The sequence below is a fragment of the Lissotriton vulgaris genome, chromosome 5, assembly GCF_964263255.1.
Source record: "Lissotriton vulgaris chromosome 5, aLisVul1.2, whole genome shotgun sequence".
In the NCBI taxonomy this organism is placed as follows: Eukaryota; Metazoa; Chordata; class Amphibia; order Caudata; family Salamandridae; genus Lissotriton; species Lissotriton vulgaris.
Window position 1 is genome coordinate 854,033,713 of NC_141693.1, and position 18,728 is coordinate 854,052,440.

The window sequence follows — 18,728 nt, forward strand, 5'->3', positions numbered from 1 at the left end:
GAGCTCACCTGAATGATGGATGCCAAAATAGGACTCCACCACCAAACCCCGCCGTGTTAGCCAAACAAAGTAGTTTAAACAATAAGCCAAGAACTGCCAGACTCAGTTTGATTTGGGTTTGTCTTACTTTTGTCACCACCCCGCTCTCTCCCCTCCAAGAGAGGGAACTACATCAAGCCACACCATTTCAATAAAAAATCTGCTAAAGAGTGCTGGAAATGCCCAGATTTTAACTTAATTTCATTAAGATATCCCTGAGCCTTAATTTCCAACATAAAGCTGAGAGAAGAGCCATTTAAATTTATTTTAACTTTAGCCGGATTCATAAAATAAATTTGGGCTCCCATCTATTGGAAAGGGACAAGCAACTGGCAAAGATACTTGTCCTGATTCTGTCCAACCCAGGTGCCCTAGGTGGCTCCTCTCTGTTGCTGAAGGTAAGCTGCGTACCAGAGTAGTCCCATTTTAGGTGGCTGTGGCTTTCGTGCAGTTTCTCCTTTCGCTTATTTGATGTAGTCCTCCTTCACTGTGAGGTGCCTACCTCATTTGTGGTGCGACAGAAATTTTAATCTGACTGCGCATCATCGCTTGAAGACAAGCTCCCTCCAACAGAGGTGTCAGATCCATCAATGACGGAAATGAAGTGTTCCCCTGTTATCTCTGAGGAAGGGATTGGTTGTAAATACTGCCCCCAGGCTGCAATGCCATAATCCATTAATCCAACAGTAGGGATAATTTCTTCTTGTCCCGGTTCTGCTTGGGACCTCCCAACTCAATCTACTGGGTCCATAGTCACACCATTAACTGACACTATCCCACTGTTTTTTACTTTAAGATCCCCCAATACCTGGGGGACAATGGCTACATTGGGCTGGTCCACCTGACTGTCTGGATTAAGGCACAGGGTAATTCCTGGCCAGCAACAGGATTAGGGTGGGGGCGCAAATCGGTCTAGGGTAGCTGCTCTAAATCCAGAGGCTCAATGGTTGGTTCACAAGCTACCCGCATTACCAAGGTCGTCATTTCTCCTCACCTTAGAGCTCATAGATCAGGAGGGGGAAACAAGTTTGCAATATAAGGTTGGGAGTCTCCCCCTTCTTGAGCGCAACTTCCCCAGTCACCCATTGTGCTGCTTTCTTGCCACTTCCTCCGATGTCCCTTTTACCTTTGATGCTGCTTCCAAAGTCCGGCGCCAGTGCGACCGTGCCAGGTGTTCCAGCAATCGTGGGAAGAGTTTGCGACTTGGTACCCCTTACTCCCCTCATAGCCATAGTGCTCCTCTGTGGTGTACTTCTTAGAGTAACCTGCCTGGGCTCTGCAGAACCCACAGAATGTATGAAAGAAATTACAGCAGCTGCCAGAAAGCAGACTAGCGGAATCGTGCTGCCGCTTCTTGTCTCGAATCTGCAGGAGAAACACCAGCGTCCGCCCAGCGCGAGGAGCAGCAGCTTTCACAACATAGGCCAGGCTCCAGGACACATAGCTGTTGGCCGATCCTCTGAGAAGCACAGTGCGGGTGGGGAGCAGCGCGGTGAGCTATTTGTGCACCATCTTGCTCCACCTCTGGCAGGGATCTAATTGCAAGTGGTGTAAAGTTTACTGCACCTGATAATTAGCAGGTGTGATAGAGGTAAGCTCCCCACGGATACATTTTGGAGCTGTCAAAACTGTCCAAATTTAGGGGCTAATTGATGAGCCCATTGCGCCAGTTTTGCACCGCCGCTGCGTTACTTTTAGTGATGCATCGGCAGCGTAAAACATGCCTCCTATGGCACCCTATTTACAAAGGGATGCATCTAAGCAGATGCTTCACTTTGTAAAACCTTGCGCTACATTATACCTGCGTCAGGTATTATATATGCAGGGTGGGCGCTCCCACGTAAGTAAGCCTCGTAGAAGTGACGTAGTGAAATCTACCAGATTTCACTGCGCCACTTCTAGGGTGCAAATGCATTAATATCATGACGCAAACCCTTTCACATGGGGCTTGCCCCATGTGAAAGTACAAATTGCTGGAGTTGCGCCACTTTTGTGACACACTACAGCAATGCGTCACTTTTGCCCCATACAGATACGTCAGAAATACTGACGTATCTGTAACCCCTTGCGACATGATGCGTCATACAGTAAATATGATGCATCAATCATATTGCAAGGAGGGCGCACTGAGAAGAGACGCATCGCTGCTTCAACGCAGCGGTGCGTCACTTCTCAAAAATGAGGCCCTCAGGCTTCAATAATTTTCAAAATTTTTTGAAAGAATACAACAGGAAGTGATATTTCATCTAACATACCCCCACAACATCCCCATACCACTTATGCAACTCATCTATTTTGTACTGAGCACGTTCCCTTCTCACCACCTACCATGAACGCCACAGTCAGGAGCTTATCCTCATGTTGGTTGGAAGCTTTAGTCAATCTGTCAACTTCCCTCATTACTGCCATATCTATTGCTGTTAATTAAACCCTCTTCCCTTAGCATCCTTGGTAAATGAGGCCTCTAAAGTCTATGTTGAGGTAGGTAAAGAATGGATCATATTGCTTACAAAATGTAATGCATGCCTGATATGCAATGGGCTAGGTGTTCATGCCCTTTTAACATCCAGATTCGTTGCAACCAAAGGTCCATCACTGGGGCTAAGACTAAGGGCATATTTACTAACATTTCATGCAAGAGAATTTGCTGTGCTATGTTGCATGAAAGGGAGAGACTAGAAATGCGCTATGTCTGCTAAGATATGGCTCATTCTAGCTACCTAGTGCCCATGTAGACACCTTTGCGTCATGTCAGAAGAGTACCTCCATTGCAGACAGAATAGTTTTTGTGCAGAAAATGATACCTTCGTGCATAAAAACTATTCTTGGAGGCTTATTCCTCTTTGAATGTGTGCTGCGGGTTGCAGCACACATACAAAGAGGAAGTAAACAATAGAAGTATATTTCTCCTTATTACACCTGCCTTGGGTAGACGCACCATTTTGACTCAAATGCATGTCTACTGACTTTAGTAGACATGGGTTTGCATCAAAATACAAGGGTGGATGGATGGGAACATCCATGATCAACCCATGTCACATCTCCCCAACCCATAGCGTTGCCTTGCCGTAATTTTTTCTTTTTTTACAAAACCACGCATATCAGGCTTTGAATAGCTTTGTAAATCCCGGAACACAATTTTGCATCGTGGCTGTGCGAAAAAAGTGGGGCACCACAATTCAAAATAATAGTAAATCTGGACCTATGTCTTTTACTCTGTAAGGCTAGAATCACTTACCTCGTTACCAGCAGGAAGTGTGATATTATCTTCTCCATAACTAAGTGGAGTGGATAGATACCCTGGGCAGGTTTACCATATCAGGACAGAGTTCACTTTCTGTCCCTGGTATATTGGCTATGCTGGTCAGAATATCCGCCAATAACCATTTATTTGGGCCTGCCCACAGAAGATATACTGTGGCAGCGGTCTATCCAAGGCCCCTGCAGCATGTCCCCGAATTGCGTTGTCTATTTTGTGTAATCTATCTCATATATAGTGTGATCTATAAAAGATTTTTGTAGATTCCTTCTTTCTACTGTAAGTGCCTTGCATAGATGTTCACTGGCGTGTGAAGATATCGTCCAACTATTTATGGTCGAGAGTGATGGTACGATGCTTTTTCCAATTTATTTGATGGGGTATTAAATGGGATCCTTTAGGGTATTTAGGATTTGGTATATTATGTTAGAGAGTAGGGTCCTAATTTAGATTTTATTAACGGGGTTACTCCGTCACAACATGACTGATATCACATCGACCCTCTTTAATCAGACACTCAGCTTTTGGTGGAGGTAAATATCCAAAGAAGGCGCTCAAAGGGAAAATTGGTGCTTGTTGCCCCTTAAACCTGCTGGAATTTAAAAGGGAAAAGATACTCAGTAAATACTGGAACATGGAGTTGGTGTGAAAAGCTGTGTCCCATATTTAGGGTAAACCTTGGAATAGTTACTTATTTATTGCACCTGATGAATTCCAAAGCTAGCTGAGCCAATTTTTCCAAAGGTGAAATCTAGAGCATTCCCCTTCAGGTCATGCACAATCGAGGCCTTTATGTTACAATGTGGTACCTGCCTAATGTTGGTGGTAATGGTGTATTCAGAACATGAGGAAGCACAAATTGAACTCGGATCATAATGTGTTCAAATCAGATGTGGGGACATTGTTGTACGGGCTGGGGCAGAACAAGATGAATAAAGCAAATACATGTACATTAACTGCCTGAATGAAATAGAGCAGAAACAAATGTATTTGTGTTTTGCATAAGCAATGATTCAGTCTTTGCCCATCTGTAGATCAGAAAAGGCTGCTCGAATTCACATCTCATTCATCAAATAGCAACGCTGTATTATGTTGAAGTGTCTTTCAGCGAAACATTTCATTGAATTGGTTTTGCCATCTTTGAGAGAAATTGCTTTAAAGTAGCAATTTCCACACATTCGAGGTAGCATTTTCCATCATTGTGGCTCTGTTTGTATTGGAAAACTCAGCCACCCATTCAAATCAGTGGATTACGCTGTCTGAAAAATATGATTGCTTCTGTATAAAGCATTTCACTAAACTCAGGCAGGAATGCAACTTTATTTTGCTTTAGATTTAGCCGACCTTTTTTTGTTTGTTTTTTTATTTGGGAATTTAAGAATTGGGTAATTGGCTTTCAGAGTTTTTTTGTATCTAAATGTTGGACTTGGCCCGCAGGGCCGGTTCACCCCTAGACTTTTTGCCTTATTTGTGACCCTGTGTCAGTGATTTTTGGGTCTCTGCGCACTTTCCCCTGAGTCCCAGAGTGAAAGTGCGTGCGTGTAGTATGGCTGGCCTGCCCTCCCATAGGAATGCATGGGGAATGTGTGTGTCCCTGGTAGTTCCTGATGCGTGGGGAGTGCAGGCTCGAGTTTAGTATGTATAAACTCGTGAGAGTGAATGCTGCGAGATGGTGTCTGCGGCATGTGTGTGTCTAGTTGGGAAGTGCTACTTCTGGACATTGAGATATGTGTGCAGTGAGGGTGCTGGAGCGTGATTGGCTGGAGCTGGCTGGCATGCCAGGCTCCAGGAAGTCTGGATGGGTCTGCCCGGTGGTGAGTGGGAGATTAGCATGAGTGATGTGTGGGAGGAGTGTACCTGTGTCCTGGATGGGCTGGGTTTTCCCCACACAATGCTGGCTCCGCCCCCCTGTGGTGTGTCTAATGACCCTAGCCTCCCCAGTGAATGAAATGGGTGGTTGGGCCATCAGGAGTGCTCCAGAACCAGCTGCGACTGGTTTTTCCCCCACCCTGCACCCTGAAACAAAGGATTTGTCAGTATAAGAAGGGGCTGTGTCCCCACTGAAAATGTTCTACTTTGGGATCCTGCCAGAGGGGGCTTTTGCTGCTGCTGGGGCCAGGCGGATCGCCACTTGGGGAGTCTCCCTGCCTGGAGACCCAGTGTGCTGGCTCTGGCCCAGCCTTGCCCCCCTGCCTGCCTCCAGCCCTGCTGGAGCCTTGTCCTGTCCTCCAGTGCTGGGGAGCACTGAGGATTCTTTGCCTGCAGCTTGAGAGCGCTGCTCTCTGCCCTTCAGCGCTGGGAGCGCTGAAATCGCCTGCCTAGCGCTTGGAAAGTGCTGGATTTTGGCCATAGCGCTGTGAGCGCTGCATTCTGTCCTGGAGGCGCTTGGGAGCGCCTGCCCTTCGTTACTAGCGCTGCTAGCGCTGGGTGTGCACAGCCGGTGCCCACCCGGCATCTGACTGCCCCGTGTGGCGAGTTGGCGGCGCGGGTGCCACCCCGCTCATTGCCGCTCTTATTGTGCCCAGGTCCGTTGTGTTGTTGATCCACGAGGGAGCCCACTCCTCGGATCATAGGAGCCCGCCTGCCTGCCTACGAAGCGAGCTGCCGCGCTGCCTGCGGCGACCCGGAAGTGGTTGGGGGGTCCGCCCAATCCTAGCGCGGCCCAGGAGAGGCCGACCGGAAGTCCCGCCTCTATAGCCGAGCCGGGAGGAGAGAAGCTGCCGGCCGGATCCCCGAGGCTCCCCGAGTGGAGAGGAGAGCCCCGGGACCAGCGGGAGAGACCCGCCTCCGCTGGAGACCAGCCGGTGAGTGAGGCCGTTCTGGAGGGAGGGGCGCCGGGACACATTGTCGGTGTCCGCCCCCCCCCCCCTGCCCCCTCGGCAGCGCGACCTCGCGCCCTCGTGTGTAGAGCCTGAGAGAGGCTCCAGCCTGCATTGTTGACGAGCCCCGAGAGGCTCTGAGGGGCCATTTCGTCCGTGAGTCTGCGAGGCTCTTGCAGGGCGTTTATCTTTGCTCCGGGTCCCCAGAGAGAGGGACCCCACAGCCCAACGAGGCTGCACCTTTTGTTGCTGGAGCCCTGAGAGGCTCAGCAGCACCCTTATTTGTTTGAGAGCCTGAGAGAGGCTCACCAGTGCCACAGTGGTGGTTCTTCGAGCCCAGAGAGGCTCCAACGTTGCCCTACCTTTCCCTGCTCCAGTTGCCCAGCACTTTGTGGGCAACTGCCACGTTTAGGCCCTGACATTGGGACAAAGGGACAGTCACAGGTGGTGACTTGTGAGTTTGGCGCAATTGTGATCGTTTATACACCTCTGAATGTTATTGCATCATGTGTTTTGCTTTTACACCCCTACAGGTAGTGTGACATGTAGGTGGTTGTTTTCTCCCTAGTACAGGTGGTGCTAGTGAGGTCCTGTTACCAGTGATTACTGGTTGTATGCTCTACTTTTATATTGTGTGCTATTTCTGAAAGTATTATTTCTAAAAGGGCTGATACCCTTGACAGTGGTCCAAGTGGCCCTGTCCTGTACAAATATCCCTTGTAAATTCCGCCCGTGCCTGTTGGCACAGTGTAATAAGATGTGTGTTTTATCAGATGTATATTTATGATAATACAAAGGCTATTTTTACATAACCTTGTGTGGAGTTTTCCTTTGTGGTGGGCCTTGGGTGTTGTTGCTGGGGTGCGTGCGCAAATACTTAACTTACATCGCCTCCAAGTTTAGCCTTGACTGCTCGCGCCACGTTACCTAGAGGGCGAGTGGGGGTTGCCTTGGCGTGTGACTCCCTTGCCCTGACTCTTGGAAGTGGTGATCCCTGACTGACCTCGACGCGAGTCTTGGCCGGCCAGGGTCCCGTCTCCAACATTGGCGGCAAGCGGTGGGATAAGGATTTGTGTTTGCGTTGTACCACAGTGGCAACTGGCCACTACAAAGCTCTGCATTTTAGATGACCACATTTTTGGGGATTATTGTGTTTTTGGTAGAATTTCATTGTTTCTTCTCCTGAGGTATCATTGTGCAATTGTGTCCAGTACATTTGTTCCCCTGACCCGCGCCCAGAGTTTGGTACCTGTGTCACGTGTGGTCAGGTTGAGGAATCAGGGGTGGTAGAAACTGCCTTACCAGTCCGAGGGGGGGGTTGTGTGTGAATGAATGGTGTGTGGCACTAGGCAAGTGAGTGTGAGTTCTCTGAGAGAGGGAACTTGCTGAACCTTTGTGAATTGTGTACTCCTGTGTAAGCTCAGACCCCTAGGTTCCCTGTGTAATCTCTTCTCTAGAACGTCCGCCAGAATGGAGCCTGCTTTTGATTTCTGTGATCTGTTTGGATACAGTATGGGAGAGTTGGTAAGGTTCTGTGGAGAGAGAGGCATAGGAGTGGATGAGTCAGATACTCAGTCTGAACTTAGGAGCAGCCTGATCCTATGGCAAAAGGGTCAGTGGGATCTTGCGCGCAGTGAGGAAAGGGCCCGGGATTCACACCAGGAGGGTGGTGGGTCTGTGGGGAGCCCTGAAGATTCAGAGGAGGAGAAGAAGATGATAGCACAGGGACGCCAGCAGAGAGCGAGTACCCCCGAGATAGGGAGTCCCTTGCTGGGTCCCGTGTCAGATGTAGCCCCCCATCCCTTTCCCTGTCCCCAGAGGAGTGGGTGGATAGGAGAGAAGAGAGGGAGCACCAGCTGGCCCTGGAGAAGCTCAGGTTAGAGCATGCCAGAGAGATGGCGCAGCTGGGTGTGAATGAGCGGATTGCAGAGGCTGAGAGGGCCTTGGCCAGGGAGAAGTTAGCCCTAGAGTGTAGGTTATCCCCTGACCGCAGTCATGATTTTCTGGATCCCCCAGGGAGGGTGGAGTCCAGTGGTGGCAGCTATTTGAATCTCAGTCTAGAAATTCCCAGTTCCCCCAGTCTGGTACCTGTTTCCCCAGAGGAGGAGTTAAGGTTGAAGTTCAGGGGCAGTAGGAAGCTGCCTCACCAGTCTTGGGTAGACTTTGAGGAGGACTGTTGTGGAGCCCTGTGTGATTGGGTACGGGAGCCCACGAAATGTGATTGGGACATGTTGTTCGATATGTTTCTCAGAGAGCAGTTGCTCAGTTGTTGTTCTCCAGGGTTGCGCACACACCTGTTGGGGTGTGGATTGTCTGAACCATGGGAGCTTGCAGTGGAAGCAGACCGCTAGGAGAGGGCCAGAGGTTCTGTAGAGTCATTGGTGAGCGAGTCCAACAGTAGTGGTACAGGGAGCTTCCAGCCCAGCGTGGTGGAAGAGGCTCAGTGTAGCCCAGCTAGGTCCCAGTATAGTGAGAAGGGTGAAGGGGCAGACTGCCTGGCTCAGTGGAGCAGGAGTCAGTGGGTGGCTGAGAGCTCCCAGAGGCCCGAAGCCCTGTCTCAGAACTTGGGTGGTTTCTTGAGGGAACACCAGGTTAGGGACCTAGGCTGTCCTGTTAGTACACTTGAGGAGGATCTCCTAGTGTCTAGGGAACCTGGAGCGTCTGTAACTAGAGCTCCAGGGGTTCCAGTGTCCGGCAGTGTCGCTCCAGTTGGGAGGGCACAGAAGTCCGAAGCGAGGAGTGATTGGGGGATGAGTTTCCCAGTGGATGCACCAGTGGACCAGAGACTAGCCAGTTGGGCTAGATCTTCTTGGGTGGACCCGGGTGGCGCCACTTCTGGTCTGGGGGATCTTTGCGCACTGTCAGGTGGACAGGAGGCGGGAGATCTGCGCCAGACAGACAGTCACACGACACATGGGTCATGTGTCAGCCTCAGGGGGATTGCGTGTGAGTCCCCAGAAGTCCTGGAGTGCCAGGCAATTATTCCACCAAAGGTTTTAGACCGGAGGTTGGGAGGCCAGGTTCAGGTTCGGCCTGACCTGAAGGGTAGGACGACTGTAACCAGTGTCCAGACCGGTTCTTCCAGAGGAACTTCTCCAGTTGGGAGAGGGCAGACCTCTGGAAGGGGGTGCAGAGGGTGGAAAAGCCCACCTCTGACCCCAGTGCAACCTGAGGGGTTAAACCCTAGGTTGGAATGGCGTTCTGGGTGTCCCCCTCGCACGAGGAGGAGGAGGAACCCTAGAAGAAGAGGTAGGGGGAGGAGAGCCTTCCCTGAGACTCCAGGTCCGCCTGAGGTTGTAGACCAAAGGCTGGTGAACCAGTGGCAGTCTAGTCCTGTCTTGCAGACAGGGAGAGTGGAGAATGGACACTATGTGCCAGGGGTTACTACCCCCCGCTCTGCGAATTGGCAAGGACCGGTGGCACCTGGGTGGCCCAGGGCCTGGTCCTGGCCGCGGACAGCTGAGGAGTACCAGTGGGGTAGCCCAGTTGGTCCTTACAGTGGCTTTAGAAGGAACCCTAGGGGTTCACCGTGGCATAGAACAGGAGGGTGTCTCGGCAGTGGCGGGCCTGCGTCCGTGTTCTATCGCCCCAAGCAGGGAAGTCCATCACGGTGGTGATTGTTCTCCCCTGCGTTTTGGCTGGAAGGGGGTTGTGTTGGACTTGGCCCGCAGGGCAGGTTCACCCCTAGACTTTTTGCCTTATTTGTGACCCTGTGTCAGTGATTTTTGGGTCTCTGCGCACTTTCCCCTGAGTCCCAGAGTGAAAGTGCGTGCGTGTAGTATGGCTGGCCTGCCCTCCCATAGGAATGCATGGGGAATGTGTGTGTCCCTGGTAGTTCCTGATGCGTGGGGAGTGCAGGCTCGAGTTTAGTATGTATAAACTCGTGAGAGTGAATGCTGCGAGATGGTGTCTGCGGCATGTGTGTGTCTAGTTGGGAAGTGCTACTTCTGGACATTGAGATATGTGTGCAGTGAGGGTGCTGGAGCGTGATTGGCTGGAGCTGGCTGGCATGCCAGGCTCCAGGAAGTCTGGATGGGTTTGCCCGGTGGTGAGTGGGAGATTAGCATGAGTGATGTGTGGGAGGAGTGTACCTGTGTCCTGGATGGGCTGGGTTTTCCCCACACAATGCTGGCTCCGCCCCCCTGTGGTGTGTCTAATGACCCTAGCCTCCCCAGTGAATGAAATGGGTGGTTGGGCCATCAGGAGTGCTCCAGAACCAGCTGCGACTGGTTTTTCCCCCACCCTGCACCCTGAAACAAAGGATTTGTCAGTATAAGAAGGGACCGGTGGCACCTGGGTGGCCCAGGGCCTGGTCCTGGCCGCGGACAGCTGAGGAGTACCAGTGGGGTAGCCCAGTTGGTCCTTACAGTGGCTTTAGAAGGAACCCTAGGGGTTCACCGTGGCATAGAACAGGAGGGTGTCTCGGCAGTGGCGGGCCTGCGTCCGTGTTCTATCGCCTCAAGTTGGGAAGTCCATCACGGTGGTGATTGTTCTCCCCTGCGTTTTGGCTGGAAGGGGGTTGTGTTGGACTTGGCCCGCAGGGCAGGTTCACCCCTAGACTTTTGCCTTATTTGTGACCCTGTGTCAGTGATTTTTGGGTCTCTGCGCACTTTCCCCTGAGTCCCAGAGTGAAAGTGCGTGCGTGTGGTATGGCTGGCCTGCCCTCCCATAGGAATGCATGGGGAATGTGTGTGTCCCTGGTAGTTCCTGATGCGTGGGGAGTGCAGGCTCGAGTTTAGTATGTATAAACTCGTGAGAGTGAATGCTGCGAGATGGTGTCTGCGGCATGTGTGTGTCTAGTTGGGAAGTGCTACTTCTGGACATTGAGATATGTGTGCAGTGAGGGTGCTGGAGCGTGATTGGCTGGAGCTGGCTGGCATGCCAGGCTCCAGGAAGTCTGGATGGGTCTGCCCGGTGGTGAGTGGGAGATTAGCATGAGTGATGTGTGGGAGGAGTGTACCTGTGTCCTGGATGGGCTGGGTTTTCCCCACACAATGCTGGCTCCGCCCCCCTGTGGTGTGTCTAATGACCCTAGCCTCCCCAGTGAATGAAATGGGTGGTTGGGTCATCAGGAGTGCTCCAGAACCAGCTGCGACTGGTTTTTCCCCCACCCTGCACCCTGAAACAAAGGATTTGTCAGTATAAGAAGGGGCTGTGTCCCCACTGAAAATGTTCTACTTTGGGATCCTGCCAGAGGGGGCTTTTGCTGCTGCTGGGGCCAGGAGGACCGCCACTTGGGGAGTCTCCCTGCCTGGAGACCCAGTGTGCTGGCTCTGGCCCAGCCTTGCCCCCCTGCCTGCCTCCAGCCCTGCTGGAGCCTTGTCCTGTCCTCCAGTGCTGGGGAGCACTGAGGATTCTTTGCCTGCAGCTTGAGAGCGCTGCTCTCTGCCCTTCAGCGCTGGGAGCGCTGAAATCGCCTGCCTAGCGCTTGGAAAGTGCTGGATTTTGGCCATAGCGCTGTGAGCGCTGCATTCTGTCCTGGAGGCGCTTGGGAGCGCCTGCCCTTCGTTACTAGCGCTGCTAGCGCTGGGTGTGCACAGCCGGTGCCCACCCGGCATCTGACTGCCCCGTGTGGCGAGTTGGCGGCGCGGGTGCCACCCCGCTCATTGCCGCTCTTATTGTGCCCAGGTCCATTGTGTTGTTGATCCACGAGGGAGCCCACTCCTCGGATCATAGGAGCCCGCCTGCCTGCCTACGAAGCGAGCTGCCGCGCTGCCTGCGGCGACCCGGAAGTGGTTGGGGGGTCCGCCCAATCCTAGCGCGGCCCAGGAGAGGCCGACCGGAAGTCCCGCCTCTATAGCCGAGCCGGGAGGAGAGAAGCTGCCGGCCGGATCCCCGAGGCTCCCCGAGTGGAGAGGAGAGCCCCGGGACCAGCGGGAGAGACCCGCCTCCGCTGGAGACCAGCCGGTGAGTGAGGCCGTTCTGGAGGGAGGGGCGCCGGGACACATTGTCGGTGTCCGCCCCCCCCCCCCCCTGCCCCCTCGGCAGCGCGACCTCGCGCCCTCGTGTGTAGAGCCTGAGAGAGGCTCCAGCCTGCATTGTTGACGAGACCCGAGAGGCTCTGAGGGGCCATTTCGTCCGTGAGTCTGCGAGGCTCTTGCAGGGCGTTTATCTTTGCTCCGGGTCCCCAGAGAGAGGGACCCCACAGCCCAGCGAAGCTGCACCTTTTGTTGCTGGAGCCCTGAGAGGCTCAGCAGCACCCTTATTTGTTTGAGAGCCTGAGAGAGGCTCACCAGTGCCACAGTGGTGGTTCTTCGAGCCCAGAGAGGCTCCAACGTTGCCCTAACTTTCCCTGCTCCAGTTGCCTTGCACTTTGTGGGCAACTGCCACGTTTAGGCCCTGACATTGGGACAAAGGGACAGTCACAGGTGGTGACTTGTGAGTTTGGCGCAATTGTGATCGTTTATACACCTCTGAATGTTATTGCATCATGTGTTTTGCTTTTACACCCCTACAGGTAGTGTGACATGTAGGTGGTTGTTTTCTCCCTAGTACAGGTGGTGCTAGTGAGGTCCTGTTACCAGTGATTACTGGTTGTATGTGTAGTATTCCTATTTGATGTCATTTCTAGAACTCTTGATGTCACTTAGAATGCTGCTGTGTCTTGAGCTCATTCTGCTGTGAGCTGCTCCTGTGTTAACTGCCTGTTCATACTTGTGGATGTCAAGTTGTCATTTCTTCATTAAAAGCTGTAACTCAGAACCTGCGTTTGGATTGAATTACTACATAATTTCTGGCGACGACTGGGTAACTACAGCTACAACTTTCAAGATAAAGACTTCTTTTTATGACAACGTTCACTCTCGCTTATGGAAGTTTGTTCCCTGCCTACAGCTCTACACCGCTGGATTTGCGTTTTATTGCTGCCATTCTCCGATGCAAGAAAGCGACCCGTGAGTTCTACAATTATTTCTTCATTTTTGGCGCTTATTGCTCTTACCGGGTATTGGATTCCGTTTCACGCATCTTTTAAATCGCGTGGAATCTCTGCACCCGCTCTGCCTGCACCCGCAGCATCTAGGCAACTCAGAAGCGCCTAGCAACACCCAAAGCTTCCATCTTCGTCCTCTGATCCTCCGGAACGCGCTGCATTGTGGGTATCACCTTCAACCTTCTGACGGAACGCGCAGCATTGTGGGTATCACCTTCAACCTTGTGACGTCTGACGTCACGACGTGCCGCCATTTTGTTTATTTACATTCTACATCGGAAATCTGTACTCACGAAGACGCTCTTCTTTTCCTCATATCTTCTTCGTTTTGCCTCGTTTTTCAAGCGGATTCATTTTCCTGCAGTTCACTAACATTAAGGTACTGGAATATAACCTTACTTTATTTTTTTTTTTTTTTCTTATTTCACTTATTTTACCACCGTTCTCCAGACTGTTACAAAAATTATTTAAACATGTCCAACATTGCTGCGCCACCTCACTTTTTACAAACTGCTGGTGATCCTAATATTGAATGGGATCTATGGCATCCAATGTTCTTAGCCTATGTGGAGGTGTTGGAGAAAGATGGGTGCTCCGCTAAACGCAAATTAGCTCTTCTCAGACACTGTCTTGGTGGAGCTGGCATTAAAGAATTTGACAATCTTCCATCACTTGATGATGCTGGAGACTTAGATGTGTTTGAAAAAGCATGTGCACAAATGAAAATTCGTTTTGGAAGGAAGATTAATACAGTTATGGAACGTTTTAAATTTTATTCCCGAATTCAAAAACAGGATGAATCCATTGAGGATTATGTTTCTGCTTTAAGATCTCTAGCCTGTTCTTGTGCTTTTGAGACCATTTCTTACGAACAAGTGCTCAGAGATCAGATTATGATGCGCACCAAGAGTAAGAAAATCCAAGAAAGACTCTGGTTAGGTACTGAATCTTCTTTAAGCTCTGTCATCAATATTGCCAAAGGCATTGAACAATCCGAATTGTTTGTTTCAGAAATCAGAGGTCAACCACCCAAGCCTCAAATCACTGAAACTGAAGTCGCATTAGTAAGAAATCAAAATTCTTCATCCAGTTCCAACAGGTCATTTCCCAAAAAAGACAATGAGAAGAAAGTAGTTGAGAATAAAACTATTGCTGAAAATAAATTTTCCTACAGGAAAAATATTTACTGTTACAGGTGCGGTAGCTCTAACCATGTTGGAAACTATAGAGGATGTCCAGCTTGGGATAGAGTATGTGTAAAATGTAAAAGAAAAGGACATTTTTCAAACGTCTGTCGTTCTTCCCAAAGAGTCAATTACATCTCCCAAGAAGAAGAAGAAGTTTTACAAAGCTTTAATTGCATTTTATCTGTTGATGACTCAGAACAAAAAGAATTTCCTTCTTTTACCATTCTAGTTGATAACCAGCCTATCCTTTTAATGATGGATTCCAGTATGCTCTACTTTTATATTGTGTTGTGAAATCTGACGAAACTGATGTACATAGACAGCACTCATTTCCCTTCCTTTCCCACTCCTCTCCCTGTGGGCACCATGGATACTTTAAGTTATTGACCTGCCAGTAAGAACCCGTACCCCTATGCATATGTGCAGCCATTCTAGGCACCATGGCCTTTTTACCCATTGGAATCCCCAGCTTCCCTCCTGCGCGTATCTTGCACCCCCTCTCTCATGTATAGACCATGAAACCCTTTCCCTTTGCGCGATCCTGATGTGAAAAGGTAACCCTCCTGCTTGACCCAGGCCTTCCCCATTTCCCTCTCGAAGAAGCATCCTTCGCCTCAGCTGACATAGCCCCCCCCCCCCAGTTGTATCTGACTGCCCCTGTTCTCTCATGCACAGGTCGTAAGATCTCTCTCTCTCTCTCTCTCTCTCTCTCTCTCTCTCTCTCTCTGCACGACTCTGGCCCTGCACGCACCCTGACCCCCTCCTTCTCCTCATATGAGCAAGTCATAAACCCTCTTCTTCCGCAAAGCCCTGTCCTTGAGAGTCACGGCCGCGCCTGACCAGCACCTCCTTCCCTTCCCTGAATGCCCCTCTATTGACAAGCCCTCCCTCCACGCTCGATTGTCCACGCAGGCATGAATACCACTCCTTTGATTGACCCCTTCCCCCGAGTTCGGCTGACCACACATGTCCGAGGCCATCGCCTAAGCCAGGAGATACCATTTACTGCCCTTATTGTATGCCTAGCCACCCCACCCCCTGGGCCATGATCAGGCGCACACATCCTACGAAACACTCAGCTGCATGATTGCCCTCCCCTCTTATCAGCAGGTCAAGGGTCCCCATTGTGAACGTATGTGGAGTAGGATCATCACGAGGATTATAGGGATGTCTTCCTTTTGCGACATACTGACCTGATTGTACCATCAAATGTTTTGCAAGGTATAAAAGCAAGAGTCTCAAGCTCACTTGTTAGAGCACCTCCCGAAAGACACTGTGTTTCGTGTCCGAAATGACTGGCTCTCCTCATGAGAAATAAACTCTGTTCTTGATTCCTGCTACCAGCGCCCGTCTCTTTATTTGGTAACTATTCAGAATGGGAACTAAGAGGCGGTTTGCGCCAGCAGCCTGGGCATCGATAGAATTATGGGCTCACTTTCCACAATTGGCGTCCCAACGCGGGGTCCATCAGTGACATAGGGTTCGGTAAGAGAGATCCAGACGAAGAAGTGAACGTCTAAAATGATCGGAGTATACCTGCCTTGAGAGGGCCCTAGCCCGGCTGCCGATCGACAGAACTTCACCAATTCTGAACGGACCTCTCTTGAGTGACCTATTGTCCTGACTGGAATCCCACAGGAATGCTACATGGAGTAAGAGAACGATCGGGCGCTGGAGGAGGGAGTCGAAGAACTGTCCGTATGGTCCGGTCCGGGTAAGATTAAGTAGGGTGTTTTTACGCCTGATTGGTAGGGTGGCTCTATCCACCTGATTGATTGATTGTTTGTATTGAAAGTCGGTATTTGTATACTGATATTGTTGGTATTGGTTCATTTAGCTTTGAAGGCTACTTGACATATTGGTTCTCTTTTGAGAACGAGACATTCTCTGTTTGCAAACAGCGGCGAATAGGAACGTCGTCCCTCTTTGCAGATAGAGAAGGGTAGGTAATGCAGACTTTTTGTCCCCCGTTGTAATTCGTCATGCCTACTTTTCTCCCCACTGAATTGTTTGAAGTCGATTAATAATCGATTGTTGTTCTTTGAGATCTTCCCTGTCCACAAACAGAGACGAATAGGAATATTCTGTTCCCTTTATGGATAGCGAAGGGCAGGTAATGCAGACATTTGTCCCCGTTGTAATCCGTCATGCCTGTTTTTCTCCCCATTGGTTGGTTGGTTGCCTGGACATTGTTGTCTCAGGAATTGTTTCGTTTGAGGTATTTTCTATTTGCAAACAACGTGAAATAGAAATATTCTGTCTTTGCAAGTAGAAAAGGGTAGGTTATGCCCCTTTGTGAATTCGTCAGTCCTACCCACTCCCCACTGGTTGGTGATTGTGGGGTAGCTCGCATGGTCCGCCCAGGAGACTACCCTTATGGAGGACATATGCTCTCTACTCATGGGCCATTTAGTAGAAAATAGACCGACTGGTCCGTCCAGGAGGCTACCCTAGTAAGTGGAAGTACATCGCTCGGTCTGTCCAGGATGATACCCTAATGAAGGAATATATGTTCCCCTTTTGATCGATAATCTCGTTCCACCCCGGACCATTTATTGGAGGGGACTCGTCTGGTCCGTCCAGATGTACACCCCCCTAGTGAAAAGGACGCATAAAAAAAATATGAAGTGATCACCGTTCCCTACTAACAGAAAGCTTTAGCTCGAAACACGCTAAGGAAGAGAAAGAAAAATAAAAAGAAATCAGGCTAAGTCAGTAACCCCCTGATGAGCTTTTGACTTCACCAAAAATAAGAAACATTAGAAATAGTTCGTAATAAGAAATGTAAAATGGCGAAAAGATTTGATAGCAGAACATAGCCACGAGGTAGCTAGGCTTCACTGCCTGTTCCTGCTCCCAACATGTCTGCCTCATTGCCCGCCCCGCCCAAATAACGGTCACATGAAATAGAAACAACTCAATAGGTACCTACCCCCATTCCGGAAGCTCCCGAAGTGCAACAGGTCCGCGGTTACGCCCATCCGGAAGGCGAGGCCTGGAGGCACGAGGGACTCGCCTGGCCACGGTCAGGAGGAGATGATGTTGGGCAGGCGGTCCAAAGGATGACAAGGACCTCTCCATCTTTTCTCTTCTGCCGCCCTGCAGGCCGCGGGGAGAGAGGGGGCTGTCTTGCCTCGGCCACCGACCACCCCTCTCTCTCACCCGATCCGGCTTTTTGTCGAAGGCCGAAGCCAAGGCGAGGACGGCGGCAAATCAAGTAGTCCCGCCACATGCCAAATTCGCCGCATGCCATCGCCTGCATAGGTACAGGCAGTCCCGCCACATTTCAAGCCCCCCTGGAGAGTTGGAGGTAGTCCCGCCGCATGTCAAAAAAGGGAGGGGGGGGGCTGTCTTGCCTCAGCCGCCGACCACCCCCCCCATCATGAATGGCTGGCACGGCCAATGTCGAAACGATGGAGCCGAAGAACGGCGCGGGGTCGCTGGAAGGGGGAGGCGGCGCGAACGACCCTCCCCCACCTCCCTTCAGGTGGAGGCTTCCAGCGACACCCCAACACTCTTTGCTTAAAGAGGGTCAACATCAAAAAGCGGTCTTCTGCCCAGGACGGGCACTTGCTCCATATCGCCTCTCCTCGACCTTGAAGATTCTATAAGAGCCGGGGGGCCCCCGACCCCCTGCATGGGTGCCCCCGCCCCCTTTGCTGGGAACCACGACATCGGTGCTACTCCTGCCGGCACCAGACTCGGATCGGAAATGGCTAAAATGCCGCCACGGCACAGGCTTGTTCAGTTCCGGAGGAACACCAGAATGACCCGGTAGGAAAATTGTTGCCGCCCTTCCCATTCTTTGACTCGTGGTCCATATTGTTAGACTGTTAACCACATTGCACGAGACTTTCTGAACTGCCAATGGAAAGTTCTGGGCCAACCATGCGAGACTAGAGATACTCTGACTGTGCTGGAACTTGCCTGACCCCACCCAAAATGGCGCCGACACAAAATGAGACGTTTTTAATGAACTTTGTTGCACCCTGATTGCGCAAGCTTTTTACCCCGAGATATATATAACGTTTGGATAATGAAAGTAGGTATGAAGGATATTGAGTATGTGCTTGGACAATGAATTGACTTAGGGTGGGTACCGATTATGAGTTGGAAAATGAATTGGTGTAATTTAAGGTAATGAATGAACATTGGATAATGTATTTATGAATTTGTTAAAGATGAATTACTGACATGCATCATGCTTGCTCTGTAGGGGAGTTTAATACGATTTTATTGCACTGCCGCACTTTATGCAATGAACTGCCACCAGCTTTGTTCTCCTTATGTACAGTTCCAATCTGCTCCGTGGCTAGTCCACCGGGTTGTAGGCCTGTATTTATGTGTCAACACTTTTTATTAAAAGTATTTTGAAAACGAAAGCATAGTTGTAGCGGTTGCATTAATGAGTTTTGAATGTATTACTACTGTGAACAACGAGAAAGTATGATGAAGGTTAAAGGTTAAAAAGGACCCGATATTCAGCAGCCACA